This window comes from Tachyglossus aculeatus, chromosome 4, assembly GCF_015852505.1.
Source record: "Tachyglossus aculeatus isolate mTacAcu1 chromosome 4, mTacAcu1.pri, whole genome shotgun sequence".
Taxonomy (NCBI): domain Eukaryota; kingdom Metazoa; phylum Chordata; class Mammalia; order Monotremata; family Tachyglossidae; genus Tachyglossus; species Tachyglossus aculeatus.
The window spans coordinates 132,731,236-132,741,498 of NC_052069.1; the positions used below are offsets into that span (position 1 = coordinate 132,731,236).

The 10,263-nt window shown below is 46.9% G+C and overlaps 1 non-coding gene across 1 annotated transcript; it reads left to right on the top strand.

Annotated features, from left to right (window-relative positions):
• The first annotated feature begins 4,944 nt into the window (after window positions 1–4,944).
• On the top strand, window positions 4,945–5,082 carry LOC119927744. Its single transcript, XR_005450719.1, has one exon. It is a non-coding gene; the product is annotated as a small nucleolar RNA SNORA7 (small nucleolar RNA).
• The last annotated feature ends 5,181 nt before the right edge of the window (window positions 5,083–10,263 follow it).

A 10,263-nucleotide genomic window follows, 5' to 3' on the forward strand; every position in this document is an offset into this window, starting at 1 on the left:
ATCATTATAGTTTTTATTAACAGTTTACATGCAAAAGTTTACACCTACTTCATTAGTAAATTAACACCATCAGGTCTGAGTTCCGCAAAGTTACCCCTCCCCCTTCTCCATCTCCCCAACTGTCAACCCTCTCTGCTACTTACCTATCCTTCCCAGCAGTATCTTCAGATGAGAGCTCCTCCCTTCTCTCAAGTGCCACCCCATCAACCTGTGCTTCGGAACCCATTCCCTCTCACTATATGAAAACTCTCACCACCCCTTCCCTCCTTCCCTCCTTAACTTCCATCTTCAACAGCTCACTTTCCACTGGTTCCTTCCCCTCTGCCTTCAAACATGCCCACGTCTCCCCCATCTTAAAAACCTTTCTTGCTCCCACTGTCCCTCCTAGTTATCGCCCTATATCCTTCCTACCTTGCCTTTCCAAACTTCTAGAACGAGTCGTCTACACTCTCTGCCTCGAATTCCTCAACTCCAACTCTCTCCTAGACCCCCTCGAATCTGGCTTCCGTCTCCTACGTTCCACCGAAACTGCCCTCTCAAAGGTCACCAAGGACCTCCTACTTGCCAGATCCAATGGCTCCTCCTCTATCCTAATCCTCCTTGACCTCTCAGCTGACTTCGACTATGTGGACCATCTTCTTCTCCTCAACACGCTATCCAACCTTGGCTTCACGGACTCTGTCCTCTTCTGGTTCTCCTTTTTATCTCCCAGGCGGTTCATTCTCAGTCTCCTTCCCGGGCTTCTCTTCCCCCTCCCATCCCTTACTGTAGGGGTTCCTCAAGGGTTAGGTCTTGCTCTCCTTCTATTCTCCATCTATACTCACTCCCTTAGTGAACTCATTCGCTCCCACAGCTCCAACTATCATCTCTACACTGAGGATACCCAAATCTAGATCTCCACCCCTGTTCTCTCTCCCTCCCTCCACGCCCATATCTCCTCCTGCCTTCAGAACATCTTCATCTGGATGTCTGCCCTCCATCTAAAACTCAACACGTCCAAGACTGTCCTCCCAAATCCTGTTCTCTCCATGACTTTCCCTTTAGTGTACATGGCACTACCATCCTTCCCGTCTCACAAGCCTGCAAACTTGGTGTCGTCTTTGACTCCACTCTCTCATTCACCCCACACATCCAATCCGTCACTAAAAGCTGCCAGTCTCGCTTCCACAACATCGCAAAGATCAGCCCTTTCTTCTCCATTCAAACAGCTACCTCACTGGTTCAATCTCTCATCCTATTCCGAATGGACTACTGCATCAGCCTCCTTTTTTATCTCCCATCCTCCTGTCTCTCCCTGCTTCAGTTTATACTTCACTCTGCTGCCCGGATTATCTTTGTATGGAAACGCTCTGGACATGTCACGCCCCTCCTCAAAAATCTCCAGTGGTTGTCTATCAACCTTAGAATCAAGCAAAAACTCCTTACTCTCGGCTTCAAAGCTCTCCCTCACCTCGCCCCCTCCTATCTCACCTCTCTCCTCTCCTTCTACGGCCCAGCCCGCACACTCCACTCTTCTACCCCAAACTCCTCACTGTGTCTTGTTCAAGCTTGTCCCGCCGTCGAACCCTGGCCCACGTCCTACCTCTGGCCTCCAATGCCCTCCCTCCACACATCCGCCAAACTAGCTCTCTTCCTTCCTTCAAAGCCCTACTGAGGGCTCTCCTCCTCCAGGAGGCCTTCCCAGGCTGAGCCCCCCCCCCTTTTCCTCTCCTTCTCCTTCTTCCCTCCCCACCCCCCTCCCTCCCTCTGTCCTTCCCCTCCCCGTCCCCACTGCGTTCCCCCTTCCCCTCACCACAGCACGTTTGTATATTTGTACATATTTATTACCCTATTTATTTTATTAATGATGTGTATATAGCTATAATTCTATTTATACTGTTGGTACTTACACCTATCTACATTTCTGTTGTTTTTTTGCCTGTCTCCCCCTTCTAGATTGTGAGTACGTTGTTGGATAGGGACCGTCTCTGTATGTTGCCGATTTGTACTTCCTAAGCGCTTAGTACAGAGCTCTGCACACACTAAGTGTTCAATAAATACGATTGAATGAATTCAATGAATGAATGAAAAGGCTGCAACAAGTGCTGAGTAGAAACGAAATGATTAGCTCCAAGTCCCTGACCATAAGAGGCTCCGAATATAAGAGAAAGAGAAAGCGTGTATCAAATCCCCATGTTACAGGGAGGCCCTGAGAGGTTAGGTTGGTCACCCAAGTTCACACAGCTGGCCAGTGGCAGGGTTGGCATTAGAACTCAAGTGCCATGGCTCCCAGTGGCATAGTCAATCCCCCCTAGACTGTAAGCTCCTTGTGGGGAGGAAACACGCGTACCAATTGTATTCTTTATCTTCCCCTCCAAACCCCATCCTCTCATTGATTTTCCCATCTCCGTAGATGACTCACCATTCTTCCTCTCTCACAAGCCCATACCCTTGGCATTATCCTCGACTTCTCTCTCTCATTCAACCCACAACTTCAATCCATCACTAAATCATGCCAGTTCCCCCTTCACAACATCGCTAAAGTATGCCCTTTCCTCTCCATCTGAACTGCTACCACGTTAATCCAATCCTTTATTCTATCATCATCATCAATTGTATTTATTGAGCGCTTACTGTGTGCAGAGCACTGTACTAAGCGCTTGGGAAGTACAAGTTGGCAACATATAGAGACAGTCCCTACACAACAGTGGGCTCACAGTCTAAAAGGGGAAGACAGAGAACAAAACCAAACGTATTAACAAAATAAAATAAATAGAATAGATATTTTCAAGTGAAATAAATAAATAAATAAATGGAGTAATAAATGAATATGTACAAACATATATACATATATACAGGTGCTGTGGGGAAGAGAAGGAGGTAAGATTGGGGGAATGGAGAGGGGGACGAGGGGGAGAGGAAGGAAGGGGCTTAGTCTGGGAAGGCCTCCTGGAGGAGGTGAGCTCTCAGTAGGGCCTTGAAGGGAGGAAGAGAGCTAGCTTGGCGGATGGGCAGAGTGAGGGCATTCCAGGCCTTTATTCTATAGTAGTATTCCTACTTTATTCCTTTATTCTATAGTAGTAAATATAATTGATCCTGTAGTAAACATGATTGATTCACTCATACATTCATTCAATCGTATTTATTGAGCGCTTACTGTGTGCAGAGCACTGCATTAAGCGCTTCGGAAGTACAAGTTGACAACCAACCTACTCATTATGCCTGGATCTTGACTTATGGATTGAGTATCAGCACAAGGAAACAGAGATTCCGACCCACAGAGGAGTCCGGACGAATCTCCTTTTTAAGACTTTTCACAGAGCAGCTCTCAAGTCCCGGTTCCTCAGGCTGTAGATAAGGGGGTTCAGGGCCGGGGGCATGACAGCGTAGAACACCGACATCAGCAGGTCGAAAACCGAGGAAGAGGGTGAGGGAGGCTTGAGATAGCCAAACACGCCTGTGAAGAGGAAGACGGTGATGACGACGAGATGGGGCAGGCAGGTGGAAAAGGCTTTGGCCCGGCCCTTGGCGGCCGGCATCATCAGAACGGCCCGGAAGATGCGCACGTATGAGGCAATGATGGAAATCGAGCCTACGGCACCTAGGTTAGCCCGAAGGTCACGCTCACGTCGATGGCATGGCGGAGTGGTTTTCAGAGCAGGAAATTTTCAGTAGGGAGGTGACGTCACATAAGAAATGCTGGACGACGTTGGAACCGCAGAAGGACAAGGAGAAGGTCGAAGCTGAAAACAAGAACCCGAGCAGCCCTCCGCTGAGCCAGGAGGCGGCCGCCATTTTATCACAGGTCCCTAGTTTCATGAGGACCTCGTAGCGCAGGGGCAAGCAGATGGCAGCGTAGCGGTCGTAGGGCATCGCCATGAGGACAGAAAAACGCCGAGGCAGGAAACAGGACCATCAGGAAGTGCTGGGTGGCACAGCTCAAGAACGGGATGGATCGGCAGTTAGTCCAGGACGTGGTGACGGATTTCTGGACAGTGGTGAAGATGAGGCACAGATCGATGAGGGCCAGGTTCCTCAAGAAGAAGTACATGGGGGTGTGGAGACGCCGGTCGAGGGCGGTGAGGGCGACAATGAGGAGATTCCCCATCAGGGTCTCCAGGTAGACCAGGAGGAACAGGGCAGTGTGGACCAGCTGCAGCTCCCGGACATCCGAGAATCCCAGCAGGAAGAATTCCCTCACCACAGAGATGTTGGATATTTCTGGGGGATGATGTCGACACCCTGCACAAGAAGAGCGAAGACTTCCATTTGCAGGCTTTGATGGCATCGATAAAGCAATCAACATTAGTTCATGTAGGAGTAAAGCAATCATTTGCATGTACTGAGGGACTATGCACTATTGCACCCACAGAGTGCAATAGTATTAGAACAAATGATCCCAGCTTTCAAGGCATTCCAAGCTCACAGTCTTGTAGTGTAGTGGAAAGGGCACAGTCTTTGGAGTCGGAGGATTTGGGTTCCAACTCTGGCTCTACCACTTGCCTCCTGTGTGATTTTGGGCAACATACTTAACTTCTCTGAGCATCAAATTCTTTATCTATAAAACTGGAAATTCAATACCTGAATTTCTCCCCGCTTCTGAGATTGTGAGCCCAGTGTGGGGTAAACACTGTGTCCTATTTGATTACTGTGCATCCACCTCTGTACATACTACTGTACATGGAGTATAATTAGCATTTAACAAGAAACACAGGCATTATTATTATTTGGGGAGATAGAAACCTAAAATAAATTGGAGATAGGAGACCACCAGAGAACATAAAAAGATGAACTTGGTTGCTGTAAAACGGGGTCAATCGACATATTTATTGAGTAGTTACTGTCTACAGAGCACTGTAGTAAATGGTCGAGAGAGTCCAACATAATGGAGCTGGTAGGTACGGTCCCTGCCTACGACGAGCGTATAGCCTAGAAGTGATTTTATACTCAAACTAATATCCTCAGCCCCTCTCAGGATCACTCCTGGAGAGTTTCCAGTACTCTACCAGTTTCGGCTAGGGGAGGGAGAGTCAAGCAGAGGTCTGTCCATTCCAATCCTGGCTTGGCCAGTGGCTAGCGGGTGGAAGGTCATCTGCTACAAGTCAAAATCATCTATGATGGGTATCAACGGCATGGGACAGAGTCGAGGGCAGATACTTAAGTTTACTTCATGGAAGAAGGTTAATCAATGCCGTATGTTTACCAAGAAGGCTTTATGGATAAACTACCTGTAGTCATTCTGGTATTGCATATCCATAGAGTTTTCTCGGTAAACATAAAGAAGTGTTTTACCGTTGCATTCTTCCATTCAGTGAAATCCTGTCTCTGCTGTTATCTTTGATCCACATTTGGTCATTTGTTCATCTGCCTTTGACTCTTTCCTATCACGCTGCTGACCAACAAAGATAAATCAACTTTGTCTGACGCTTCCGCTTAGACCTTTCCATTATGGGTATCCCTAGCGAGAGTATCTCTCAATCGCATAGCTCTAAACTACACTGGCATAAGCAAACTCTCCTGCCACCGTAAGGCATTGATTCGTAGGAAACCTTTGGTACAGAAGAATTGATGATGGTACCGGGTTTCTTCCCAGAATCAGTCACACTCTCATCCCTGACAATCACCTTCCCGCTCAAAACGTTTTTCACGTACAGGAATCACTGATAGCCGAAGTGACTGTAGCATCCGAGCCTGGAGGGAGGATGCCACGATAGCCAGGGTGGGGATGCTGGAGGGAGGATAGCTGTGTCGGTGATGGGGACATTGGTGGAAAGAGCACGGGCCTGAGAGTCAGAAGGATGTAGGTTTTAATCCCGGCTCCCTCACACGTATATTGTGTGACCTTGGGCAAGTCACTTCACTTCCCTGTGCCTCAGTTACCTCATCTGTAAAATGGGGATAAGAGTGTGAGCTCCATGATGGACAGGGACTGTGTCCAACCTGATTACCTTGTATCTAACCCTGTGCTTAGAACAGTTCTTGGCATAGAGTAAGCGCTTAATATGTACAAAAATTATTTATGATTTATTATTGCTGGCAAGTCATTCCCCTCCTACAAGCCTTCCCTATTTGGGGTACGAACTTGCTCTGAACTGGTCTCTCCCCTTTTCTAGACTGTAACCCCTTTGTGGGCAGGGATTGTCTCTGTTGCTGAATTGTATTTTCCAAGCACTCAGTACAATACTCTGCACAATGTAAGTGCTCAATAAATACGATTGAATGAATGAATGAACTCTATCGTGTTCCCCAAGTTCGAGAATCTCCCCAGAATGCCTCCATCTCTGGCTTCATCCTTCTGGTTCCATCCTGTCTCTCTCCATCCCCGCTCACTCTCACCAGGGAAGCTGAGGCTGGCGGGGGGCACTGACTGCCTATGGACGGGGCTGGTCTCCTCTTTCTCCTAGGATCCCTGGGTTCGTTCAGCAACAAAAGGCGGCCAGGAGCCCTCAGCCACTCTCTGATATCCCATGGATATTGACCTGCTGTCCAGAAAGACCCCATCCCCGTACATAAAAGCAGTCACTGCTCGGAGGGGTATCCCTGGAGGACCGCCCTGGGCCCCTGTGGATGGACCTCGTGGGCCAGGTGACGTGAGAACCCTCTGGTCACAGGATTCCAGAGGTCCTGCAGAGATAAGGTCCTGGCACTCCCAACTGCAGCATCAGTCCCGGCCCGTGATGTTCCTATGGCAACAACATCTTCTGCTACATAAGTATACCCGTAACCAGAGAGAGAGCGAGAGAGAGAGAGAGAGACAGAGAGAGAGACAGAGAGACAGAGAGACAGAGACAGAGACAGAGACAGAGAAAGGGAGAGAGTGATATGCTTCTGAGTAGGAGAAGCAGCATGATTCAGTGGAAACAACATGGTCACTAAAGTCCCAGCTCTCTCGAATGCTTCGCGGCTGACCCTGGGCAAGTCAATTCACTTCTCTGGGCTTCGGTTTCCTCAACGGTAAAATGGAAATGCAATACTGGTTCTCCCTCCTGTGTAGACTGTGTAACTCATATGGGAGAGGGATTGTGTTCAACCTGAATAATTCGTATCTATCCCAGCGTTTAGAACAGTGCTTGACACGAAGTAAGTGATTAACAAATACCATATCAAAAAAAGAATATATCCTCATAGCCTCATTGGGGGAGTATGATTGGGCTCTTAGAGTAACCAATGGAGAATCCGAGCCCTCAAAAGAGAGGTAGGGAGTGACAGATTGGCAAGCTCAATTAGTGTCTGGAGACTAGAAGCAGCTTGGCCAAGTGGAAAGAGCCCGGGCCTGGGAGCCGGAGAACCTGGGTTGCAATCCTGATTCCACTGCTCATCTGCTCTGTGATCTTGGGCAAGTCACTTCACTTCCTAGTGCCTCATTTACCCCCTCTGAGGGAATGGGAGTCTTACATAGGATAGGGACTGTATCCAATGTGATTATCTTGTAAATACACGAGCATTTAGCCACATATTAGAGTGACCTTGGACAAATCACTTTAATTCTCCAATACATCAGTCTCCATATCTGTAAAATGGAGATTAAATCATATGCCCTCCTTACTTAGACTGTGAGCTCCATGTGGACAAGGACTAAACCCAACTTGATTGTTCCTTCCTTCATTCATTCAATCGTATTTATTGAGCGCTTACTATGTGAAGAGCACTGTACTAAGCACTTAGAAAGTACAATTAAGCCACATAGAGAGACAATCCCTGCCCACAATGGGCTCACAGTCTAGAAGCGGGGATATGGGCATCAAAACAAATAAACACGCATCAGTAGCATCAATATAAATAAATTGTATTATAGATATATACACATCATTAATATAAATGAATAGAATTATAAATGGGTACAAATATACACAAGTGCTGCAGCGGGGGAGAGGAGGTAGAGCAAAGGGAGCGAGTCGGGGTGATGAGGAGGGGGTAGAGCAAAGGGAGCGAGTAGGGGTGATGTGGAGGGGAGGGGGAGCAGAGGAAAAGAGGGGGTTACTCTGGGATTAGCTTGCATCCACCACAGCACAAAGCTCAGTAGTTGACACAAAGTAAGATCATAACCAATACCTTAAAACAAGTCCTCTTTGACCTCTGGAAGGATTCAACCTCCTCCTAGCTGGGTCTATAAAAACATGCATAACCACAGAGGTGGTGAAAAAGTGCTGAAGAGGTAATTTAATAAATCATTCGATCTGTAGTATTTATTGAACTCTTAAGGTGTGCAGAGTACTGTGCTATGATCTTTAAGAGACTATTGTAGACTATCAAAACATAAACCCTTGCCTCAGTCTAGAGGGGAAAACAGACACTAAAATTATAGACAGAAGGAAGAAGGAAACGCAAGTGCTTAAGTAACAGGACATGTAAAAAAATCAATCAGTGGTATTTACTGAGTGCTTATTATGTGCAGAGCAGTGTACTAAGGGCCTGGGTAGAGAATACAATGCGACAGAATCAGCGGACACGTTCCCTGAAAATAACAAGTTTAAGTAAAGAGAGTTAGTAGATGTGATCTGTAGAGAAGAGAAATGAACGGGGAAACGTTCTTTGTGTTGATGATGATGGTATTTGTTAAGCGCTTACTATGTGTGAAGCACTATTCTAAACGTTGGGGTAGATACAAGGTCATCAGGTTGTTCCACGGGGGACTCACAGTCTTAATCCCCATTGTACAGATGAGATAACTGAGGGACTGAGAAATTAAGTGACTTGCCCAAGTTCACACAGCAGACAAGTGGCTGAGCTGGGATTACTACCCATGTCCTTTGACTTTCAGGCCCGTGCTCTTTCCCCTAAGCCACGCTGCTTCTCAGCATGGGATGGGATGAGATTTCAGAAGGATTTTGAAGATGGGGAGAGCAGAGCCCTGGAGAGTTTATCAATCAATCAATCAATAAATCGTATTTATTGAGTGTTTAATGAGTTCAGAGCAGAGTTAGTAGGCCAGATCCCTGCCTACAGTCTGGAAGGGGAGAAAGACTTGAATATAACAAAATAAATGATGGATATGGACGTAGGTGCTGTGGAATCAATGAAGGGTGAATAAAAGGAGCAAATCCAAGTGCAAGGGTGACACAGAAGGGAGTGGATTGGACGGGAAGGAAGTTCCTGACAGTAGGGATGGCAAGAGCTAAGGTCTGGATGGCTGTTACAGTCTCCCTTCCCTGCCCAGGGAACGGAAATGGTATTTATTAAGCGCTTACTGTGTGTCGAACGCTATTCTATGTACTGGGGTAGACAGAAGTGAATTAGGTTGGACACAGTCCTTGTCCCGCATGGGGCTCACCGTCTAAGTAGGAGGGAGAACAGAAGAACAGAGGCACAGAAAAGCAAAGTGAATTGCTCAAGGTCACAAAGCAGACAAGTGGAGAAGCTGAAATTAGTACTCAGGCCCTCTGGCTCCCAGGCCCGTGATCTATCCATGAGGCCATGCTGCTTCTCACTCCTCGACTTTCCTGACTTCATCCTTCACCCCACCTTCTCACCAACATGGATGCAAGCTTGAGTTTGTCATCTCTAATCACTGTACATGTTTCCTACTACTGTCTTCCATCCACAAGTAATCGGGGTTGCTACATTTCAGGTAGCCGTAAGAAATTATAAGTGTAATCAATCAATCAGTCAGTCAATCAAGGGTGTTTATTGAGCACCTCTTATGTGCAGAACTCTGTACTAAATGCTTGGGAGAGTCCAATACAACAGTCCAGTGAGCTGGGAGTGAACTCTCAAAGAAGGAACATGGTTTTACTAGTAGAACATGGGCCTGGGAGTCAGGGGACCTGGGTTCTAATCCTGACTCTGCCACTCAGCAGCTGGGTGACTTTGGGCAAGTCACTTAATTTCTCTGGGCCTCAGTTACCGCATCTGTAAAATGGGGATTAAGACTGTAAGCCTCAGGCGTAACAGCCTGATTACCTTGTATCTACCCCAGTGCATAGAACAGTGTTTGGCACATAGTAAGCATTTAACAAATACCATTATTATAATTATTATCGTTATTATTATTAATTTCATCTCCTCCCTTGTCTGCTGTGTGACCTTGGGGAATTCACTTCACTTTTCTGTACCTCTGTTCTACAACTACACCCCAGGTCACAGTCTTTAGTCCCTTGGAATAATAATAATAATTGTAACACTTCTTAAGCACTTATTATGTACGAGGCACTGTATTAAGTGCTGGGATGGATACAAGCAAATTGGGGTATACACAGTCCCTGTCCCACATGTCCCACCTAGTCTTAAAACTCATTTTACAGATGAGGTAATTGAGGCACAGAGAAGTGAAGTGACTTGCCCAAG